The sequence below is a fragment of the Suricata suricatta genome, chromosome 10, assembly GCF_006229205.1.
Source record: "Suricata suricatta isolate VVHF042 chromosome 10, meerkat_22Aug2017_6uvM2_HiC, whole genome shotgun sequence".
NCBI classification, from domain to species: Eukaryota; Metazoa; Chordata; class Mammalia; order Carnivora; family Herpestidae; genus Suricata; species Suricata suricatta.
This window is the reverse complement of record NC_043709.1, coordinates 24,983,613-25,008,824: the sequence shown is the minus strand read 5'-3', so window position 1 is coordinate 25,008,824 and position 25,212 is coordinate 24,983,613. Positions and strand designations below refer to the sequence as shown.

At 44.5% G+C, this 25,212-nt stretch overlaps 1 protein-coding gene across 2 annotated transcripts in view; it reads right to left on the bottom strand.

Annotated features, from left to right (window-relative positions):
* Positions 1–25,212, bottom strand: part of TMCC3 (transmembrane and coiled-coil domain family 3) — a 75,193-nt gene that overhangs the window by 46,282 nt on the left and 3,699 nt on the right. The window contains exon 1 of one of the 2 annotated variants that reach the window (XM_029955636.1): positions 20,459–20,477. The exons of the other annotated variant lie outside the window; for it this stretch is intronic. The gene's annotated coding sequence lies outside the window, so the exon portion shown is untranslated. Of the gene's footprint in view, positions 1–20,458; positions 20,478–25,212 lie in introns of those variants that run through there. 2 annotated transcript variants of the gene reach the window in all.

Here is a 25,212-nt window from a genome sequence, read left to right as displayed (position 1 = left end):
AGAAACAGTGGCTGGCTTGGCCTGGGGGGTTTAGGAGGGAGGAAATGGAAAGTGACTGCTAATGGGTACGGAGTTCATTCGTGGGGTGATGAAAATGTTCTGAAATTGATTGTGGTGATGATGGCACAATTCTGCAAATATACTGAAAACCATTAAGTTACACTTTTAAATGAGTGAACTGTATGGTATGTGAATTCTATCTCAATAAAGCTGTTATTTAAAAAGAACAAAAAAGGAAAAAAACCAACACAACCAGTTTTTTGTTTGTTCTGTTTTTGGTTGTCCTATTAAGAAAAGAGCCCCACACCTGGTGGCTGAGTTAAGATCATGATCTCACGGATCACGAGTTCGGGCCCCGCGTTGGGCTCTGTGCTGAGAGCTCAGTCTGGAGCCCGCTTCAGATTCTGTGTCTCCTTCTCTCTTTGCTCCTCCGCTGCATGCTCTCAGTCCCTCACGCTCTCAAAAATAAACAAACATTAAAATAGAAAAAAAGAAAACTGCCTGAACGACAAGACTACCTGACCAAGAAAACAGACCAAACAAGACGGCCTGACCCTGGACAAGCCTCTGAGGGCTGAAACAAGCTTCACACCTGCACCATATGCTCTCTTCGAGGTGGAAAAATCACTTGGATGAAAACCTCTCATGTTCAAACCGGAGAGTCAGACCCCATCTGACCCCCAGGCGGGCCCCATCCTACCGTAGCCCTTGTCAGATTCCTACCTTCACCGCAGGATCCATTCTTCAACCCCCTCCTAGGCCTGTGCCAGGGACAAGGCTTGATGCTAGACCATTTTCGTAACCTCTGGTTCTAAGCCCACAACCCACAGTGGAAATAAGTGCCATTCCGATTCTACAGGTGCAGAACAGACTCTGAAAGAGTATGCAGCTGGCCAAGTGGCAGGGAGAGCATTTGAACCCAGAACCAAAGTCTGGGCTGTTTCTCTTATTCCTACTTCAGGGTTTTTCAATCTGGCTCCACAGGCATATTCCTGGAGGTCCCATGGGTTTGCTACAAACGATTTTAAATGATGTATTTATTTAGATGGCAAAGAATATTAATTAATACTTGGGGGATCCCAGAGATAACCAGGCTAAGCAAGTACTACCCGAGGTTCCAAGGCCTTCTGGACTTCCACTCACACTGGGCCCGGGTGTTAGTACTTCCTCAGTCACTGGGAACCGTGACGGCTGACTCTGTTTCCTGGGACTGTACCACAGACTAGGTAGCGGAACACAACAGAAACGTATGATCTCAGTTCTGGAAGCCTAAATCAAGGTGTCAGCAAGACCATGCTCCCTCTGAACGCGCTGGGGAAGAACCATCCAGGTGTCTCTCCCAGCTTCTGGCAGCCTCACCAGGCATTCCTTGGCCTGTAGACCAACCACACGGCTCCTCCATCAGGCCTGGGCCTTCACATCATCTTTCTTCTCTGCATGCCTGTCTCCAAACCCCACTTTTTCTAAGGACACCAGTCCTACTGGGTCACAGCCGACCCTAATGACCTCATTTGAACTGAACTACTTCTGTAAAGACCCTATTTCCAAGCAAGGTCATATTCTGAGGTACTGGGTGTTAGGATTTTTGTAAAGGACAAACTCACTCCTGTGTCTTCTCTCACACAGCAGGTCACAAAACAATCCTCCAACACCCCCTGGGTGTCCTACAATTCAACTCCATTCTGACACTATCTACCTGCAGACAGCATCAGATCACTTAGCTTAAAAGGGTCTGCAGCACCCTTTTTCAGCCACCAATCATAGTCTGGGTTGTTAGCTGTGCTGGTGCTTCTGACCCACTGGCTATAAACTGGAGATTTCCATGACCCTCTCCTAAGAGTCCATTAATTTGCTAGGGTGGCTCACAGACTCAGGAAAACATTTACGTACTAGACCACCAGTTTATTATCAAAGCATGTATCTCCGGAATAGCCAAATGGAAGATCAGCGAGGGTACCTGGAAGGTGTGCGGCGGTTCCACGCCCTCTCTGGGAGCCGCTGCCCGAGTCTCCTTGTGTTCATCAACCCAGAGGCTCTCTGAGCCCCAACCTTTCAGGTTTTTATGAAGGCCTCATTATGAAGGCATTGATAGATTAAACCACAGGCCTTTGGCGATTACATCAACATCCAGCCCCCTCCCCTCCCAGGAGGTGGGAAGTGGGGCTGAAATTTCCAATCTTCAAATCAAGGTTGGTTCCCCCGGCAACCAGCCCCGGCTCAGGGGCCTCCCAAACGTCACCTAATTGACATAAACTCCAGTGGGTTATATCAATAACAAAAGACACCAATTTCACTTTTATCATTACAATCACTTAGGAAATTCCATGGGTTTTAGGAGCTTTGTCAGACAGGGAAACAAATACCAAATATACACCCTTGACCCTTGAACAACAGGAGGTGGAACCACCCAGGTCCACTTACGAGTGGATTTTTCTGGAGTACAGTACTTATGTGCCTTTTCTCATGAATTTCTTAGTAAACTTTTGTTTTCCCTAGCTTACTTTATTGTAAGAATACATTATATAATACACATACTCTACAAAATACGTGTTTTAGGTTATCTGTAACCCATCAACAGTAGGGTACTTGTAGTTTTTTGGTTTTTTTTTTGAGGGAGAGATCAAAATTACCAACGGATTTTCCACTGTGGGAAGGGAGTGTCAGTGCCCCAACCATGCACTGTTCGAGGGTCAATTATATTTATTATAAATTACAGTATCACATACTTCAACATACCTTTTTGAGGGGACACAATTCAACCCATAATCCTGACTTTAAAAATAAATGATGCAGCATTTCCGGATGAAGGTCAAAGGGTCTCACAGTGAAAGAACGTGTCATATACAGAATTTTTCTAACAAGAAAGTTAACAGACTGCGCCTTCTCCATATTATATAACAGGTAACAGAAGCATTCTAAACACAAAAGAAAACCTGCCCTGTGCTGATTTAGATTATCTGTGTATTGAGCTAGTGTTAAATTGTTACTATCTTTGTATTTTATATGCACTTGGAAATTTTCATGACAAAATGTTTAAGGAAAATTTCCTTGATGAAACCTGCTAATGAGGTCTTTATTCTGAAAGAACACCTAAGTTAAAACACTAATTAGCATCTCTGAACAAACACATCTCTATAAGCCAAAAGCAGGGAAAAGATAAATTTTAAAACAGGAAGTGTACATGTCTTCCTAATTAGACTTATTTAAATAACAAATGTAGCCAATGCCTTAACTCATCACTTGAGATCCTTAAACACTGAACTCTGAAAAGTTCCACCATCTGTTGAGTCCACCATGAACTCAAACATTACACTAGTATCCACAATGTGGTTTGAAGTGCAGGGTTTGGAGCTGACGGCCAGAAAAGAATTCTTGAGACGGCTTCAGTGCAAAAGGGTGGTTTTACTAGAACACAGGGGACAAGATCTATGGGCAGAAAGAGCTGAATTATAAGCATGAGGAGTGGCTGATTATATATGATTTTGTATCCTGTGGAGGGAAGGGTGACAGAGTCCCAGGAAACTGTAATTAAATCTATAGGATTGATAAGATTGTTTTTTTTTTTTGTAAGTCATTAAGACAGTTGGAAACTGGGGTGCTTGGGTGGTTTAGTCAGTTGAATGTCTGACTTCAGCTCCGGTCATGATGGGTTTGAGCCCCGTGCCGGCTCTGTGCTGACAGCTCAGTGCCTAGAGCCTGTTTTGGATTCAGTGTCTCCCTCTCTCTCTGCTCCATCCCCACTCACATTCTGTCCCTCTCTCTCTCAATAATAAAAACATTATAAAAAATTTCTTAGAATAAATAGTTGCAAATTGATAGAAAGACTCAGGTCCTGCATACTGTGATCTCTATCTCGTAACCACGTTTTCCCTTTCCTTTGTTCTCGGGCAGCCTGGAGTGCCTGAGGAATGTCACACACATCCCACCTGGGGGAGGGGGGGTTAGCTAGTGCTTTGCCTTCTGTTAGCCTTTTGCTCCCTCATTATCTATGCATGAAATTAAAATCTTTTAGAGAGAGAGAGACAGAGACAGAGAGATTGAGAATAAACATGAGCAGAAGGTGCAGAGATAGACAGAATCTTAAGCAACCTTCACACTTAGTACGGACCCCAATGCACTTGAGTGAGGCTCAAACCCACAACCCTGGCATGATGAATGAGCAGACGTCAACAGTGGGACACTCCATCGACTGAGCCGCCCAGGCACCTCCATGCATGAATTCTTAATTCATTCTTGTCTTCCTTGCTTCCTTCCATTTCTCTATCCATCCAAACGTTTATTGTGCATTGTGTGCCAAGCACAGGAGACACAGTCCCTGCCCACTTTCTGGTGGGGAGGGAAACAAGTGAACCATAAGTGACAAGAACATGAAGGCTCATTGCAGATTTGGACACAGGTGGGGGCGGGGTGGGGGTGGGGCGGTGGAGAGGGGACCCAGGCCCAGCGGGAGATGAGAAAGGGAGTCTGGGAAGCCCCTTTCAATACATGATCTTAGAAGCCTTCAACACCCTAAGCAAAGAGTTGTATTTCTTTTTTATGTGAGGAAATGATCTAAAATGAGCTCACACAGTAAGAACTCAAACCCAGGCCCATCCTCCCAGAGCCCTTCGGAGCTCTCGGGGAAATGGCCGGCATTCAGACCTGGCCACTCCCCATCACCTCCGCTGCTGGCACCCTTGCCCGAGACACCTCACCGCTCCCCACTCGGTTCTCTGCACCAGCTCACGCCCACCTTTAATGCGGGACCAAGGCGGCCTTGGAAAACATAAACTGGCCTCCCACTTATCTCTTGGACCTAGTGTCCTTACTCTGCTCCTGCCACAAGGCCTCTGTGATGTGCCTCACACACAACAGGCAAACCGTCTCCGGCAGTTCCCTCCCTGGACTGCTCTTCCCTTAGACGGCGGCCCGGCTCACTTCTCAGATCCTCCCTCAATGATACCTCTGGGAAGAGCTTTCCTTGAGTTTCCTGTTTAACACTGATTCTTTCCATGGGCCTCCCCAGTCCCCTCTCCTTGGTTTGTCTGTGCACACTGCACTTAACACCACTGAACATACTGCATGTTTCACCTGTTGGTCTGGTCTGTCTACCTGGGCTTATCAGCTGGATGTGGGCGATTTTTGTTTTGGTTCCTGGGATACCTGGCACATAGTAGGTGCTCAATACGTTATTTGTTGAACTAGGCTGAAAGCAGAACGGTTACAAGCATGATTCACACCGAACTGCTTGTGCCAGGACTCTCCCCCACACCACATCCTGGCCTGCTGAGGGGCAATAATGAGACAACTGGGCGGTACGGGGTGGGAAGAAGCCAACCCAAGGTTTGCAAGGGACCTCAATCTTTTTTTTTTTTTTTAATGTTTATTTTTGAGAGAGAGCGTGAGTGGTAGAGGGGCAGGGCAAGACAGAGACAGAGGATCCGATGGGGCTTGATCTCCTGAACTGCAAGACCATGACCTGAGCTAATGCAGGGCACTTAACTGACTGAGCCACCTAGGGGCCCAAGGGCACTCATTCTTAAATCCGGTGCCATGTAAAGGTGCGCGAGTGACTCCTTCTCCAGGCCACAAGCTGTGAAGACACAGGTACCATCAATCTGGATGCTACTGTCCAAGGAAGCACATTAGGACCAGGAGTCCCAGAGCTGTCAGTCTCAAAGTGTGGTCCTGGGTGCCAGGGACTCCTCAGACTAAGAAGTGAGGGGGAGCGAAGGCGGGGGGGGCGGGGGGGGGGGGCCTACATTTTTGCCTTCTCTCAAAGTGCAACAACCTCTATTGGAGAGCTCAAGAAAGTCCTTGTTTTCCAAACTGAGCTCCACCTGTTCACAGAAGGGTGTTCTCTTACACTGGCCTTCTGTGTCCTGGGTCTAGGAAAGCTCACCAGAGCTACCAAAAAAAAACTCCAACGGTTCAACTCTCTGGGAGCTTTCCGACAGCTTTCCGACAGCAAAGGGAGGACTCTGAGCTTACCTACATGGCACCTGGCAGGAGACAGCCTACGCACCTGCTGAGTCCACAAGGAGAAGGTCGGTTGGTGAAGACGCAGCCACGACAGGACCACACAAGTCAAACGGCAGACAGAATGCTCTGCCCCAGAGAGTACTTCTGCCAAATGCCGAACTCACCCTCATTGGACTCCCCTGGGGCGAAGTCCTGGCCTTGTGCCACAGACCGAGTGGGGGGCAGGGGTGGACATGGGGGGCGAGCACCTGACTCTGTAAGGTTCTCTGTAAGGCACTAGGGTGCCTTTCAGCTCTGAAATTCTATGAAAGAACTACAGTCACAGCAAGGCTGATTCTGAGAAGCAAATAAAACCTCGCTGAAAAACAGTACTATAATTTCTGGAGCCTGTGTCAGTCTGTTCTCTTTAGTGAGAGAAAGGGCGACTGGTTTAAGGTTACAAAAGCAACGTCCCACTATCAAAACCTACTGGTTGCCATGACAATTAACATCCCTGTTCCTCCCGCTGCGGCCGCATCCTTCTTCCATCTGAGTCCAATCAGAGCAACTCCATGATGCCCGTGACGTTTCCTCTTCAGAGATCACAGACGTACGCACACACAAAATACGTACCCAAGGGCTAATCAGAGGTGAACTTAAAACCTTCAAATGTGGTACCATCTGTCCTCCTCTGCCACCAGTGTCCTACAAACAACTACCAGGGACGCCCCTGTGGCAGGGTGTGAGAAAGGAGGGTGGACCAGAAAGGCTAAACAGCTGACACCCACTCCTTCCTTCGGTGGGCTCTGGGTCAGTCCTTCCCAAAAGGGTCCGTGTGAGGCCAAGGCTCCCTGGAGCACCATCATTACCCATCTGCAGGCCATCCTCCCAGCCTGAGCAGTGCCCACGCCTGACTCCCCTCAGGTCCTACAGGAGCACTGGGCACACAACCGAGCACTCAGCACAAGAAGGGAGCTTTGGGATGAAGCAGATGCTGCTTGTATTTTGTAGTGACATCTGGAGTTTGGGCCTACCCGGCTTCAAACAGGCCCTGTGGGAGAAAAAAGCCAGAGAATTCTAGATCCACGCCCTAGGGTGCGTAGCTTGGGATATCGGCAGCCCAGCCCTGCCCCTGGTCTCCATCACTGTGGTCATGAGTCTTGACCACTGAGCCTTCCCCCAGATCCAGGGCAAAAACAAAGAAAAAGTCAGAAAGTTATGGCATTAATGTGATTTATCTTTTCAGGATAAACATTCTCATCATGTAGCTATATTTCATCGCAAAAATGTTTGTTTTAGAAAAGCTATGAAAATACGTAAAGGCCAGAGGAATGAAAACAGAGCACCCATCATTTGACCACCCGGAGGCAAACCAGTATCTGCACTCAGGTGCATCACCGTCCCTGCCGATGTGGAAGAGGGCACCTAACTGTCAGGGGCGAAGGCTCTGGAATGCAAACCAAGCTGGGATCCAGTCCTACACCCGTCACTTCCTGTATGACCCTGCATGAGTCATTCACCCGTTTGGACCTCAGTTCTCCAACCATAAAATGAGGGTCACTCCCGGTGGCACTGCTGCAGCTTTAAGCTGCAGAAAGCCTCTGTCCTGGTGCCAGCAGAACTTACTTCCGCTCGCTCGATAACATTCTATGTGTACACGCCACATCGCAAACAAAAACGACTGTTTTCTGTGCAGTTTGTAGACACTTTCAGTTGACATAAAAAGCATGACCTACAGACATATCGACACATATGCTTCTATAAACTGAAGGTTTTAATTCTGGAACAAGAGACCAGAGGTTCTTCTTCACCTGCCACTGACAACTATTCCAAAGAAAGTCGTGGAACTTCTAAGAAATACAAATATACAAAAACCACAGACCCCGGGCTAAGACACAGAACAGTGGTCTTGATTTCATGCACATTTAATTTAATATTCTGAAGTAATGAACCATTCAGAAAGTAACAGGATTACAAATTAATGTACTGACTGTGGAAATAGATGCTCTAAAGTTTTCCTGCTGTGCTAGTGACTGGAGAAAAACATAATCACTCACACAAGAGGCATGGAATTTAAGTCATTTTTACTCTCTGTCCATACATGCATACTTCAGTACTCCTGAAAATATACTGATCCTACTGATCACTAAAAGGGAATGAAGCACTAACACAGACACTATGAAGGAATCTTTATTTTTAGTTTATTTATTTTTGAGAGAGAGAGAGAGAGAGAGAGAGAGAGAAAGAGAAAGAGAGCGTGGGCAAGCACCAGCAGGAGAGGCAGAGAATCCAAAGCATGCTCTGTGCTGTCAGTGCACAGCCCGAGGGGGCTCGACTGCATAAATCATGAGAAATTATAACCTAACCTAAAATCAAGAGTCAACCAACTGAGCCACCCAGGCCTCTGCAACATGAAGGAACCTTAAAAGGATTATCCTTAAGAGAGGGGCACCTGGGTGGCGTATGACTGGTTCAGATCATAATCTCAAAGTTCAAGTGTCCAAGCTCCACACTGGGCTCCATGCTGACAGTCAGAGCCGGCTTGGAATTCTCTCTCTACCCCTTCCCTGCTTTTGTGCTTTCTCTCTCTCAAAATATATAAATAAACTTAAAAAAAAAAAGGCATTATGCTAAGTGAAAGAAGCCACACTGAGGCAATTTACTAACTGATTCCATTTACAGTGCACTATGGAAAAGACAAAATCACAAGAACAGAAATCGGACCAATGGCTGCTGGGGCTGAAGACAGCAGAGACGACAGACTATAAAGGACAAATGGGAGGGGCACCTGGGTGGCTCAGTCGGTGAAGCAGCCAGACTTCGGCTCACGTCATGATCTTACAGTTTGTGGGTTTTTCAGACCTTTGAGCCTGCTTGGGATTCTGTGTCTCCCTCTCTCTCTGCCCCCTTCCCTGCTCATGCTCTTTCTGTCTCAAAAATAAATAAACATTAAAAAAAAAAAAAAAAAAGAACAAAAGGGAATTTTCTGGGGTGAGAGAAACAGTCTGTATCTTAACTAGATGATGATTACAAGACTGTGCTTGTCATAATTCATATAACTGTACACATAAAGGGGGAGACTTACTGTATGTAAATAATACCTCCATAAATAAAATACTGACACATTAATTTTTATAGACGTTAACAAGAAATGCTAAATTCTTGACAAGGCCTGAAAAACTGCCTACCAGCAAATTCAAAATAACTTTCTATTTCCTTTCAAGCAAAATTAAAGTGCTGAACACAAACTTGAAACAAATACTATTTAACACCTACACAAAATCTAGCATCATTATGAAAATTTCCTGTGAGACATATTAAAACGTGGCTTCAACAAGTCACTCTTAGAAGTACAAGGACTTGACAAAGCTACTTAAGAACTGATAGTAAAGTGGAAGATGTTCTTTTTCCTCTGCCCCAGGAATGCTAGGTAGTCTAGGGGCCTCTGAATCGAGCTACCTATCCACCGTGAGGAGAATGGCTAGAAACACACTCTGGTTCATTCACAGACCGAAATAATGTACAGCAGTTAAGAAAACAATGGGAATGAAGCAGGATAAAATTTTAAAGTACTATGCTGGGGGGAGCCTGGCTGGCTCAGGCAGAAGAACATGCAACTCCTGATCTCGGGGTGGTGAGTTCAAGCCCCACGATGGGTATGAAGAATACTTGAACAGAACTTAAAAAAAAAAAAAGCCTAAAACCTAAAAAGAAATGAAATAAAAATAAATAGCAAGGTAAAGTAAAAGAGTAGTTCCAAAAGAAATGTCATGTATATAAATATCTAATATAAGAAACAATATTATATACTGCTTATGGGTTAATTCAATGCGTGAAAGTATGCAAAGAATGAAGCACAACAGTGTCAGGTTATGGACACCTCTGAGGACCCTGGAAGACAGGAGGCACCCAGAGGACTGTATCCAGGGCCATTTATTTCTTAAAAACAAGTGGCAGATAGCTGAGGCAAACATGGTGAAACATTACCATCTGTTACACCCAGGACAAAGGGGTCGGGGCATCATATTTTTAGAATGATTTTTTCCATGTCTGACTCATTTACTAATTAAAAATACATCTGTCTACTATTTAACCAGAACTATGTGGTTAATGATTTGATACGGGTTTTTCCTCATGCTCACAACATCCTCCCCTCTGTGATTCTGGTTTACTTTTTAAATATGGTGTAAGCTGAAGTTTCTGATGGGCCATTTCATTACCTTATAACCTCAGAATCTGATGTCACTGCATTTACTTCCAGAGAACATTAACTTCAACCTTGAACAACTAAAGCAAGCATAAACTTAAGAAAATTAAAATCCACTAAGAATTTAATAAGCTAGCTGTCCTAGACAAACATCCAAACATCTAGGCTCATTTTAGGCTACTGTGTAAATAAACTAAGGAGCAAATGTCTTATTAGTTTTTTACATATTTATTTACTTGAGAGAGACAGCATGAACAGGGGAAGGGCAGAAAAAGAGGGAGAGAGAACCCAAGCAGGCTCTGCCCTGGCAGCATGGAGCCCAACATGGGGCGTTTATCTTACAAATCGTGAGATCATGACCTGAGCCAAAATCAAGGGCCAGCCTCTTAAATTACTGAGCCACCCAGGCTCCCGGGACAAATAGTTTAAAGAATTACTAACAAAGAAACAGTGATTTCTGAAGTATCCAAAGTATTGGAAAACATAAAATAATCTCTGTATATAGACTTAGCATCTCTGTTTTTCAACAGTATATATTATTCTTATTTAGCAAATCTGTTACCATTAAAATTACCCCAAATGTACAACAGATTACTTTAAAAAGGAAGGTTGAGAAGGTATCAAATCAACATCTAAAGACAGCCACATAAAACAACACTATTTCATTCATTTCCTATTTGCCCAAAGAAATAAAAGCCCCCAACAATGTCTGCTAGAATGGTGGGCTCAGTGTGCAGAACTGTCCTCAAACAGCAACAAGGCTGAAGAGCCACATTTTAACTCTGAGTCTTTTTAAAAAATAAGAGCTTATGGGGCGCCTGGGTGGCTCAGTCCTTTAAGCGTCTGACTCTTGATTTCGGCTCAGGTCCTATCTCACAGTTCATGGGTTCACCCTGAAATTAGGCTCTGGGCTAACAGTGTGTGTGTGCACACATTCTCTCTCAAAATAAAAAGAAATAAACTTTAAAAAAAAAAGATCTTAGGGGCATTTGGTTGGCAGAGCATGTGGCTCTTGATCTCAGGGTTGTGAGTTCAAGCCCTGCATTGAGGAAGTTTATTAATAAACAAAAAAAATCTTTAAAAAATTTTTTTAACATTTATTTTTGAGAGACTGAGCATGAGCACAGGAGGGGCAGAGAGGGAGACACAAAATCTTGAAGCAGGTTCCAAGCACAGAGCCTGACGCAAGCCCACGAATGGTGAGATCTATAACCTGAGCTGAAGTCGGGGCTTAACTGACTGAGCCGCCTAGGCGCCTCAAATAAAAATAAAAATGAGTGCCTAAATTGAGCCCTCAGTATGTTAAAAACCTTCTTGCCATCAGATCATTGTTAGTCAAATTTCTAAGGTGCGCCCACCCACCAACAGCATTTCTGGGGTCTGGTAACAGACCAAGATTGGGTAGAAAACCCTCTGGTGCTTCACCATGGTAACAGGACAGAAATGAATGAAAGAAGACTCCTGCATCAGAGCACCTCACTGGCTCAGTGGGTTAAGTGTCCGACTGTGGCTCAGGTCATGATCTCATGGTTCATGAGTTCGGGCCCAGCATCAGGTTCACTGCTCCCAGCATAGAGCCCGCCTCAGATTCTCTGCTCCCCCCTCTCTGCCCCTCCCCTGCTCGCGCTCACACGCTTTCTATCTCAAATAAACATTAAAATAAGAATTAGATGATTACCCAACAGATACCAATTCTGTGAGTAGCTCTAAGTTGCTCAGTATAGGAGGTAAACTTTGGCTGGCTTCATACAACAAATATTACTTGGTAATTGCTTAAAGTCAGGCAGCTTTTATAAGCATGATGCCTTTCTCAAATGAAAGCACACACGATGAACACAAAGTCATTTCACCATTCATATGCTCTTGGGTCAAGTTATGAAATGAGAAGTGTTAGTTTCTGGACACAGACGACAGTTTTAACCTGCCTCTGTGTCATATGTGACTATGACAAGGCAGGTGAGCCCCTCAATAATTAACATACGTCCACAAAACAACCCCTAAATACCTAGTGCTGTTTAGCAAGCCACACGGGTAACTTACAAATAAAGACAATCAAGCCAAGTAAAGAAACAGCTCAGGGCACTTGGGTGGCTGATGGCTGAGTTGGTTATAAGCGTCCAACTCTCGGTTTCAGCTCAGGTTCTGACCTTGAGGTCCACAATGACAGCACAGAGCCAGCTTGTGATTCTCTGCCTCCCTCTCACTCTCTGCCCCTCCCCCACTTGCTCGCGCACGCGCCTCGCTCTCTCGCTCTCTCAAAAAAAAAAAAAAAAAAAAAAACTTGGGAGCACCTGGGTGGTTCAGAGCACGGGCTCACGTTCGTGAGTTCCAGCCCCACATCAGGCTCCACATTAATCGTGTGAAGCCTGCTTGGGATCCTTTCTCTCCCTCCCTCTGCCCTTTCCACACTCTCCCTCTCTCTCAAAATAAATAAATAAATTTAAATAAATAAGCAACTAAAGTTTCAAAACGCCCAGCTTATCAGCTACGAATACAAACTCTTCTTATATTCATTATCCTAACGTGAGTGACAAATCAACTTAAATGTCCTAGCTCAAACGGCACAAGGGCACAGAGTTGGGCCGAATGGCTGGGATGGTCGGCATCAGGTGGCAGCAACGCCGGCTTAGGAAGCGACAATACACACTCTTCATACTGTAACAGTGTGGAGTGGAAGGTCAGGATTCTATATTAAACAGAACTTGCTGAGAGGCACTATCTAGTTCAAAAGAGAAAACTAAAAGCAAATTTAAAAAAAAAAAACAACAAACCTGACCATCTCTTCCCCTCTACCTTTTGGTCTTCCCTTACTATAAATACACGGCACTAGGATCATGTCTGTTTCATAGTTTCTACATGCATGAGCCAGAGTTCTCAAAATGCTCATTTCCAATCCTGGTTTGAGCAGGGAAGGGGATATCAATCCAGAATAAATGTACCAAAATTATAAACTTTGATTCAAGTCTTTTTTAAAAAAAGTTTTAAAACCCAGAGAAAAGGTAGAAATTTTTAAAAATAAACTGCAGATGTGGACAGCAGTGTATTTTTACAGGCAGGTAACTGCAAAAAGTGGCACAGGAATAACTGTCACTTACGTGAAGACACATAAAAGGGAACCAAATTCTAAACGGGCCAAAGACTGGGGCGCTGGCTGGCTCTGCACAGCACGCAGCTTCTGATGGTGAGTGAGGTCATGAGTTCAAGCCTCATGTCAAGGGTAGAGTTTACGTACACCGTAAAAAATTGGCCAAAGATAAAATTTATCAAAATAATCATAAAAAACATGGTGTTTGGGTTCTTAAAAGAATCCCAAAGGCCATTGTAAGAATGACACGAATCCTATAAGCCTTAAAATTTCTATATTTCTTTATGGCAAGGTCTGGTTAATATTCAGTGTTTGCTACATGCTAGGCTCTATGCTCCATACACAAACAACATATCCTTGAAACAGCGCAGCAGGCAGGAATCTAAGATGGTCCCCAAGATTCCTACCTGCTGGTACCCTCCCCCTCCCTTGTGTGTGAGCAAGACTTGTGAATATGAGGCTTCACTCCCACAATTACGTTACATTATACAGCAAAGATGAAAATATTTTGCAGATGTAATTAAGGTTCCTAATCAGTTGACTTTGGTTAATCAAAGGGTGGATTATCTGGGTGCACTTGGCCTTACTGGGTAAACCCTTTAAGAGAGGGTCTAGAGGAAGAGACAAAACACAACAGAGTTGCTCTGTTGGCCCTGAAAAAAACAGCTAACACATTATGGGAGGGCCTCGGTCTCACAGCTGCAGGATCTTAATTCAGTAAACAACCAGCGAGGCTGGGAAAGTATTCCAGGCCTCAGACTAGAGACTACAGACTAGCCCCGTCCTGGCTGACACCTTGATTTTAGGCTGATGAAAGGCTGGGCAGCAGATGCGTACAGCAAACACTGAATGAATATTAACCAGACCTCACCGTGAACAACGTGGAGGATGTGGGCAGCTGCACCTGCTTTCCTGGTCCACGGAAACTATGACATCATCACAGGAGTTTCAGGTTGCTAATCTACAGTAGTGTTACACAGCAGTAGAAAATATAGTCAGGAATGACAAACTAGAGAAGATATGTAGACAAAATAACTTATTTAGTAAGTAAAAAAAAAAAAAAAAAACAAAAAAACCTCCTGCCAAGCAATTTAAAAGATTAATAACCCACTAGATAAATGGCCCGAATATATTAACAGTTCACAGCCCAATGTTGAAGTAGGTAAAAATGATCAACCTTTTGTACTAAGTCACATAAGATGTAGCCAATGGGAGACTCTAGGGGAGGAATACATCCTTATACCATTTTTTGCAACTTCCTGGGGATCTCTCATTATTTCAAAATAAAAAAACATTTTATATATGACCAACCTAATGTTATCAGAAAAAATATAAATTAAAATGAGCTACCAGTTTTCATGCAGCAGTCAAAATCAAAACATTTTAGAATACACTGTGTCAGAAAATCTGGAGTTGAGGCATGCTCGTACACCGATTATACAAACTCTACCAGTTCCATTCATTGCTGCACCCCTAGCTCCTGGTGTGTGTGACAGAGAAGTTACTGTGTTCAATTTGGCAATATCATAATTTAAGATACATACACTCTGGGGCGCCTGGGTGGCTCAGTCAGTTAAGCATCTGACTTTGGCTCGGGTCATGATCTCACAGTTTGTGGGTTCGAGCCCCACATCGCGCTCTGTGCTGACAGCTCAGTCTGGCACCTGCTGTGGATTGTGTGTGTGTGTCTCTCTCTCTGTGCCTCCCCTGCTTGTGCTCTCTCTCTCAAAAATAAATAAACATTAAAAAAATTTTTTTTAATACTCTTTGCTGAGCAATTCCACTTTTAAGAATTTAGCCTACAGGCACCTGGGGTGGCTCGGTCAGTTAACTGTCCGACTCTTGATCTCAGCTCAGGTCATGATCTCATGGTTTGTGAGAGTTCAAGCTCTGTATCAGGCTCTGTGCTGACAGCTCAAAGCCTGGAGCCTGTCTCCCTCTCTCTCTCTGCCCCTCCATCACTTGCACTCAGTCTCTCTCAAAAATAAACATTAAAAAAATTTTTTTAAAGAAAAAATAATTTAGCCTTCTTCACATGTGCACAAAGAAGTATGTCCAAGGGCAGGCACTGAAGTCTGGAAGCAATGTACGTATCGTTCAGTAAGGTAGTAACATTAGATTGTGGTAGACCCATAATCTGGAATCCTGCCAGCAATTAAAATAAAGTGGATTAACCTGCACTGATATGGCTCAAAATCAGAGTATCTTTCCCTGCTTCTCAAGTCCCACAGTGCAATTTCACAACATACCCACATTCACCCATGTATTCCGTCAGTGTTTACAAAGCCCCAACCAGGTACTGAGATCCACGTGTCGATAAAAAGAACACAACCATCCCGTGTGGAAGGATGGAGCAGGTGCCCACAGGCACAGAGGGGAGCCACGGGAGTCCACAAAGAAGGACGCCAGAGTTCAAGGGCTGAGAGTGGGAGAAAGACAAAGGTCAGATAAGCGACTCTGGTGTCAGGGAAGAGACTGAGATTCTGTCCTCTTGAAGGATTTAAAGGAAGAGATTGACAAGACACCTAGTAAAGCATACATTTACGGCTTAAAAAGAAAAGGAAGGGGTCCCGTTGAAGAAGTTCATAATCTAGAGACCATCTCTGATTTCATTAGAGGGGTTTTAGAGTAGTACCTCAGCGTGCGCGCTGGAGGTAGCCAGTCACTCAGGCACACCGCCTCAGCTCATGCCAGAGGAGTGCTGTGTGAAGTCCTCTTCAACCACGCCATCTTGTGGGGTGGACTCAGGAGACACTGTCCTCTGGAGAAATGTCTACCGGGAGGAGCCCTCTCAAGCGTCTGGACCTGCCTCCCTCCGCTGAGTTCCCTGACTAGCCCCACACCCAACAGTTAAGAACTGAATCAAAGCAGCAAACTATTAAGCTGCGTTTCTTCGATCTTCCTCTCAGCCTTCTGTGCTTGTGGTTGAAGCTTTCAAGCACTTTGCCTGATGCCAATACACAGCCTAAAGAGCTCTTACTGAATGGGCCTCATATTTTCAGATAAATTAAAACCTATGCCAACTAGAGAGTCGGTCTCAAATAGAGGCCACCTGTTCCAATTAGTGAGCTCAAAATAGTACACCATGACTCTCTGAAACCGAGTTCCATGCCTTCTGGATTATCACAGTATCTTTACAGAGACAGTAAAAAGGGACTTTTGGCCCCAACACAGTTGCACGCACTGGAGTAAATATGCTGAGGTGCTAAAGCATAGCTTTCACTGAGGGGCATACTTTATTTTTGGACAAGCACTTGTATCAAAATTTCCGTGGAAGGCTGCAGCTCATGGCACCATTTAATTTCCTTACAAGCCTACACACATATCTTAATTAAATTCAAGTTTACTTCAGAAAAACAGAGAGCTTCAATTTCATTTCCACCTACTCTCTGTCCTTGCCTGAAATTCCCAGGGTCCTTATTTTCTGACATTCCACTCTTTGGCCTAAGGCCTTCCCTGGCCTCCGTTTCTCTCAGGTCATCAGAAGTGGATACATCTGGCTTGGACAGGTACCTCTCTCATTTTCCCCACCTCTTCCCACCCAGACGAGGCTGCCTTCAAATCACCAGAGTGGGTTTCTGTTCACCTCCAAACACTCAAATTTTCACAACCCATGAAAAAGTATTTCTAAGCATCTTCTAAGTCGTGGGTCTAAAAGAAGTATTTCTAAAAGAACAAGGAGAGATGATACATTAAGACCAGTGTTTTCCAAAATGATTCTGAATTATTTTAGGTGGCATGAAAAGAAAGCAACACAGGATCGCGGTGAGCCAGTAACTGCCTTGAAAACCCCCCTCAAGGCCATGCAGGTGATTCATCCAGGAGAAAGTCTCTGTTCTGCGCTAAGAGCTCTCTACCTATGCTCCAGCATTTGCTAATCTTCCTTTTCATCTCGAACTGCAGGCCTCCAGGGCTCAGACAATATTTGGCTAGAATAGGAACATGGATACTTTAAAAATAAAACCAAGTTTTAAGGAGTGAATGGATTTGGAAATATGAGGTACTAGTACAGGAGGTACAATGCTCTGTGTAGGTGTGGGAATAGCTGAGGTGTGGGGGACTCTGGGGCAGACAATGAGTGACTCAACATCAGAACAACAGATGCCGCAACGGGTTTCCTAACGCCGCTTCTCCTGGTTGTAAGTGGAGGGGCGGACATTCAAGTTTGACTCCATGGCCCATACTCTTAACCTTTGCTCGTCTTCAAATCCAGAAGTAAATGAAGAAAGTGACGCTGGGGGTCAAGAGCAAACAGTGGTTGAGAAAACTGAGACTAAACCAGTGGATGTGGGGGGTCAGGGGAGGGGCTGCGGGAGCGTCCCGACCACCGGGTTTGGGAATACACTCCACTGGGAACATACTGTCCAGGCGGGGGGACCTGGGAGACTGCATGAAGTCTGACACGCAGACTTTGAGGGGCTGTGGAGCATCTACATAGAAACGTCCTCTGTTCTGTGAGGCCACACCTTACTTCCTGGCCGTGGAAGACAGAATTCAGAAAGTTTCCCTCGGGGAGGCGCTTCCCTGTCAACTGGCACTGAACGTGCCAACCGACCCTAGCCCTGTCTTCCTTCCAGTGTGGGGGCAGATGATGGTTTCTTTGGCTAGGAGCCATACAACATTTCCGGTGTCTGTTTAGGGGCTATGCTGCGTGAAAATTACACGCGCTAAAAACACCTGGTGCTGGAAGAGGCCCTCAATGAGTCTCCCAGGGACAGAAAGCTTCAGAGGTCTGAATTCTAAGTTAAATGTATATATGATGTGCTCCATGACTTATGCATCTGGCACATATTCTTCCACCGACATCCTGTCCCAACAGGTGGAAGGTAAAGACAAAGATGAACTCATTTTGCAAAAGTTCACTTTGGGGGGTGGAGAGGGAAAACAATAAAAAAAATCGGAAAAGGTAATTTTTAAAAGTAGCAAAGTATCTAGTGCAGCTACATAGTCTGATGTATGAAAAGTCACAACCTCCTCAACCCCAGTCCCACCAAAAATTTCCAGGGGCACCTGGGTGGCTCAGTCAGTTAAATGTCTGACTCTGGCTCAGGTCATAATCTCATGGTTCGTGAGTTTGAGTCAGGTTCTGTACTGACAGCTCGGGGCCTGGAGCCTGCTTCAGATTCTGTGTCTCCCTCTGTCTCTGCCCCTCCCCTGCTCGCACCGTCTTTAAAAAATAAATATTTAAAAAAATTAATTAAAAAAAGCTACAAGATCATAAGGATGATGGCCTAACACTAAATCATCCAAATTCACAGTTTTTTCCACCTAGAAAACTCACAAAATGTAAAAATCTGTTCACCAATTAATTCTTTACTGAAAATAATTTAAAATTTCTCAATCTACTTAAACTTGGAGATATTTATCCTATATAACTTAGCAATTAGCTTGATATCTAAAAAATATTTAAAGCAGTCTTCTGTTAAGGAAGTCTCTTGAGACAGAGACTAGTATACGGTTAGTCCTAGTCAGCCAGTACTAGCTACACGGTTTTACTGGTTACAGTCTGGCTGGCTGTCACTTTCCTACTTCTACAAATGGAATGCTCTGGGGTTCATGTCTAAATCCCTTCCAGTTCTAACATGGTTAAAACCTTGGAGTCTACTTTCCAACACTCTGCCTCACATTCTGAGAAGCACATGCAATCAGTCCAGTGAAGTTAGAGTTCTCCCAGGAGACCTGCAGAGGCCAGACTGTGACTGGACTGTCACAAGAGGAACCGCCCTATGTCCTCCAATTGCTCACGTTCAGGAGACCAAATACCAGGCTAGAAAATGGTTCTTTACTGATAATCTTTTTTAATCTTTAAGTTTATTTATTTGTTTTTTATTTATTTATTGAGAGAGCACAAGTGGGGTAGGGGCAGAGAGAGAGGGAGAGAGAATTCTAAGCAGGCTTGGCGCTGTCCATGCAGAGGCTGACATGGGGCTTAAACTCACGAACCAAGAGATTGTGACCTGAGCCTAAGTCAAGAGTTAGATGCTTAACCACCCAGGTGCCCCTTTTCACTGATGATGTTAGATCCTGAGCTTATTTAACAGTCTTTAAGACTTCTCTAAAATACTGGCAAAAATCTTGTATTGTAAGCATTATAAAAAGTTTGTTAATTATCACTCTACACCATTCATTCAACAAAAGTTTACCAGGTAACGTAAGACTATATACACAAAAAACTGGCAAAGTGCTGTGTCATAAGAATCCCAAACACACAATGTGGCTAGGCACCCTGCAGAAGCTGAACACAACCCTCTCCAAGGCCTCCACAGGTTTACAAAGACGGCTGCTTTCCAGTGCTCATCGAAAAGGTAGACGCAGCGAAGTGGTTAAATGCAAGCTCTGCAATTAGATCTGGATTCATCAAATCCTAGCTCTAACCACTTCCAAATAGTCACGAGATACTGGACAGATCATTTAAACTGCCCGGGCCTCAACTTCTTCATCTGTAGAATGGAACTATAAATAAAGATATTGTGAGGATTAAAGAGAGTGCATTTGAAGTGCTTAATCTCGTGGCTGGTATACAGTAAGGACTTGGCACATGCTGGCTGTTAACACTGTTACTGACCTTTTCATCTATGTTCTCTTTGCCTCCTTACAGACGAATAAGCAACAAATACACGTTTTCCTTCGGCAGCACCCCCCTCGCCCCAAGTCAGTGGAAGGAGCTGGATCATGCACAGATCATATATCCTGATGTTCCTCTCTTTTCTAAGGAATGCAAAGCCCTCATTCTGATTCACTGTAGTGATTCATGGTTCTCTTCCTCCTTTCTCACCAACCCCCTCCACTAAAAACATAAAAACACAATAAAGAAACAGCAAGCAGGGCTGCACGGTGCCGCCTGTCCTAAGTCAAGACATGGGCAACTTCCATCCCGAAAGGTCAGCTTGGTTTCTGACCTGAAGAGCAGCCCTGGAAATTCAGGCAGCAGCTCTGAAGCAAAACACATCTTGCCATCCAACTTGGGAGCAGCTGTGTCAGTATTCGACAGCGGATGTGACAAGCGGCTGTGCTGGTGGTGGCTGGCAGTTTGCTCTCCTCCGAAGGGAGAACCGGTGAGCCAGCAGCACCACACAGCTCAAAATACACACGCCGCATCAATGTATCCGTCCTGAATTTCAGACAAGTCAGACTCCGGGCACTCATCGTTATTCGCTGCGCTTTTAATTAACGCTTTTAATGAACTCTTCAGAATATAATGCATCACTGAGCAAAGGTGTACTCACAGACCACTCAGGTTAGCTCTTCACCAGGTCAGGGACCCCCGAGACGGAAGTCTGTTCCCACTCGCTTTTGTTCCTGCCCAGGAAGTAAGCATGAGGTCATCAACTTATTACATCGTGGCCCAGCCACTTCCACTCTGAGACGGGTTACGACAGCCTCTTCTTGAATGCTTCAGGCCATTACTCATCAGACAACTCAGGATCTAGTTCCAAACCAAAGAACACTTATAGGTACAAAATAGGTAGCCGCCGCACCCAACACAGGTTTTACTTGAGATGTTGGAGACTCCTCTACTTATTATCGTTTCCTCATGTAAAAAAGGGTATTTCCTGGGGCCACTATTATAAATAAAATACAATTTAATTAATTAATTAATTAAGTTCCAGAGAGAGGCTGTTTCATTCACCATTATATGCCTGATGCCTAGAATAGTAGCTGGCCTATGAAAGGTGCTCAGCAAGCACCCTGCTGAATGAATGAGAAACTTCTTGTTCTCAAAGTGCCAGTGTCTACAGTTTATAAACATAGTGACAAATATGTAAACAATCAATGTGCTAAGGAATGTATCATGGAGGAGGGACAAAATGCCAAAAATGCAAGAATCTATTCCATTCACAAAATTAGCAATCTTCCCATTTTGAAGCTTATGATCACTTCTTACACAGTAATAACAAAAATGGCTCCCAGCTAGGGATGCTGCACTGGGGGGCTCAGTCCGTTAAGCAGCTGACTCCATTTCAGCGCAGGTCATGATCACAGGGTGGTGAGATCCAGCTCCATGATAGGCTCTACACTGAGTGTGGAACCTGCTGGGGATTCTCTCTCCCCTCTCTCTGCCCCTCTCCAGCTCATGCTCCTTCTCTCACAAACAAACATAGAAACACAAAACAACAACAAAAACCATTAAAAATGGCTACCATCTACGGAGTTCTTTCTGGGTCCCAGACATTTTATAGATGTTATTGCATTTATTCCTTGTAACACTCCCAGGGTGTAGAAGAGGAAACTAAGGCAGAGAATGATTATAGGGTACTCGGCCCATCTTCTGGCAGACAGCCTCGTGAAAGCAGTTCTGGAAGCAGAGGACTCTGGCCCTTGTGGGCAGGATAGACTGGGAGCTGATGAAATCATAGAGCAACGAGGGAGTGAGCACACCATTCTCTCCTCCAGAGGTCATACATTAGTGGCTGAACTAAGACGGGAGATGACTGGGGACACTGGAGAAAGGAACCAGTTCCAGAGAAAAGTCAAAGAAAGACCCAGCAGGATGGCTGACAGATGAGGCTGCGATTCTGATTAGCGGTCGTACCGATGGAACAAGAAAAACATTCACCTTACAGACGGATAAAAACATCTAACACCGGAGTGCACACAATCTTTTTTTTTTTTTAAACAATGCTTTCTAACTGAAGACTGATGATCACTCCCCAAAGTTGGACTATTATCATCTCTGTTACAGTTGGAGAACTGGAGACTCCGAGGGGTTAGACCTTGCCCCAGTGGTCACTCAGCTGGGATATGGGAAGAGCCAGGATACAATCCAGGTCACCTGACCGGAGAGCCCTGCTGACCACTAACCACAAGTGGCTGAACGTGGCATTTCAGAACATTTAAAATTAGAACAAAAACTTGATTCACACATAATTAATAAAAACCAGTTAATATAGAACAAAGCAGACTGCCTGTGTTCCTAAAACGATGATAGGCTTTAACTATCTAGGGCACGAAAAAAAGGTAGCATTCTAATTATGTATGCTCTTTCTTTTAAAGTAGGGACATATTTTGTGTGTCGAGTTAACATGCACCATTTCTGAATTTTACACAGATTAAGCTTAAAAATGTGAATGATCCTGACTTGTCAGCTTAGGAATAATCACAGAATTCATTAGTTATATTACATTTTCACTGCGGAATGGTGGTGGGGGGTGGGATCTAGGTTAATCCACCTGGCTGTAAATACAGATTTCTGCAATGTTAAAATAGTACGCTGCTTCATTATTATTCTAGTCTCAAAGGCTTAACCAAGCTCACCAAGAGAGATGTGTATTTTCCTGTTATCTCAACAGGGTGTTAGTTTTGAACTTAAAAAATGACCATTCAGTAACCAAGAACTTGATCTCTTAGAGCCTTCCAGCCTTCCTGGGAGGAAATGCTGTCTCCGAGAGGCTAACCAACTCTCCACATGCACCTCCAGGGCTCCTCATAGTATTTTTAGGTGAGCTAACTTATCAGGAGTCCACTGAAAGGTTCTTATAAAATCCTGGACTAGATGGTTTATTGCCAAGTAGGTGACATCAAGAAATTAAACCCTAATACTGCCAGGTGTTCTCCTTCTGCCTCATATATTTTCTGAGTGTAAAGAAAATACACCTTTACGCTAAATCTGAATGAGTTCCACAAAGCAGGAGCCAGTATCGTCTGATGGGATAAACACTTTCTGCACAGGAAGATTGCTGGTACTGTCCCTTCATCACAGCAGGTTTACTGCAGCCTTGAGGACAGACTCCATTACATCCACCTCACTGGAGAAGAGTTACAAGTTGACAAAATTTCCTCCAGTGCTACTCCTTGCCATCTCAACAATAAAACCCTAAAAGCAGACAGTTAAAAAGTTTTTAAAAATTTTTTATGTTTTTTATTTATTTTTGAGAGACAGAGAGAGACAGCACAAGCAGGGGAGGGTCAGACAGAGAGGGAGATAGATACAGAATGTGAAGCAGGCTCCAGGCTCTGAGCTAGCTGTCAGCACAGAGCCCGATATGGGGCTCGAACCCACAAACTGTGAGATCATGACTTGAGCAGAAGCTGGACGCTTAACCAACTGAGCCACCCAGACGCCCCTAAAACATTTAAACAGGGATCGCAGCATCACTGCAACAGAACGTGCTGTCACTGTTGATGAGAGTTCCAGTCCTCCCTGGTCTGATTTTGCCTAGTCCTCACCGGCCTTCATTTGCCCAATGAGCTAATTTAGCATAATCAGTACATGTAACGTCTAACTCAGGTTTAATACAAAGCCTATTTTAAAAAGCAGGTGTCAGGGCGTCCGGGTGGCTCAGCTGTTTGAGCGTACAGCTCTTAATTTCAGCTCAGGTCATGATCTGGCCGTTGGATAGAGCCCAGTGTCAGGGCAGCGCAGCGCCTGCTTGGGATTCTCTCTCTCTAAGTCTCTACCCCTCCCCCCGCAGAGTCTCTGAATAAACAAACTTAAAAAAAAATCAAAATAAAAACTCAGGTGTCCCCAGGCTAACAAAAGAAAGTGATAGCTATAACATCACCGGTAGAATTTTCAAGAAATTAAGAAACCCCCTTCACATAAGGCTGTGGTACTTTAACAGAAAAGGGGCATGTGGGAATGGAACACCGGCAGAAACAACGGAGACAGACTAGTCTGCAGCTAAGTTCCACGTCTGCTTTGCCACTTTCCGTCTAGGTAGCTCAGGTAGGACCTCTGTCAACACCGTGTCACAGAACACGAAGAGTGGTTTTGCGAAGGTTCAGGAGTTCTGCCAAATTGCTTAGATGAGCTCACAATGAGCCACCCATCTCTCAAAGATTACTAATCTTGTTGTTTACACAAAGATTATCACAGTTGTGACAAGAGAAACCAAGCTTCCACACTTTTTTTCAAGTCTGAAATTTCTTCTGTCTACTGAAACATTAATAGACTCCTCCAATTACAAATGCATTAGAAAAAGATCTTCACCTTTCTTCCTGGTTAACTCTGTGTTAACCAGCAGACATCCTTCCAAAAATTTCTAACTGTAGGTGACCCATGATCTTTCACTAATGTTTTCTTCCAAATGGAGTTTATGGTTATTTTCATAACGAACTGCTACAAAACTTTTAAAGAAAATGCAAAACACATGTATTATGTTGAACATTTTGTAACAGAACTGTCGAATCACTATTTTGTACACCTGAAACTAAATATAACACTATGTGTAAAAAAAAAAAAAAACCTTGCATGTCAGCTACACCTCAATAAAAAAAATAAAGTGCAGAACAGAATTCTTCTTGGGGAGCAGAGAGTGGAGTGGATTCAGGACAGTATTACTCCGCCAAATAAGTTTAATCTGTAAAAATTTATACCATTCTGTTAACTTGATTAACAGATACTAAAGGAAAAAAGGAAAACAGGAACTAGTTACTTTACTTATAAGATAACTGATAAGGTCTCCGAATTATGATTAAACCCAAATCCTGCAATAGAGGCCGAGATGCATCTGTGAGTCACCATTGCCACTTTTCCCATCCAGTGGCCTGTCGACCTCGGGAGATGACAGTCCAGAATTTGAGCAAAACTCTACCTGTGGACTTCATACAGGGAGGCTGACACTCAAATGCTGAGATCTCGAACGAGCAGTTCAGTTAGCAAAGAACAACTCCAGGTTCCTCCGCCAGAACAAGTGCCAGGGTGGAGGACCTGCCGTTTCTCAAGGGGAGGACGGTGAGTCCAGGGCTGAACTGCCCCGCAGGGCCACGGTACCCCCGGAGCCGACGGGGGCCTCCGCTCCCGGGAGGGCCCGGCGCCCAGGCTGCGGCCTCCCTCTTTATTTTGAAGCTTGTCTCTGCTGCTTGCTCTCAGAGCTATTTTCGCCCACAGCCAAAATCAGCAACAGCAAATTACACTGCAAACAATGGAGAGGGCGCCCGCTCGGCACGACTGGGAACTCCGGGACGGCGGCGCGAGAGCTGACTTCTCACTCGGGCGGAGTCGGGGCGGCCGCCGCGCGAGCCCGGGGAGCCCGCCCGC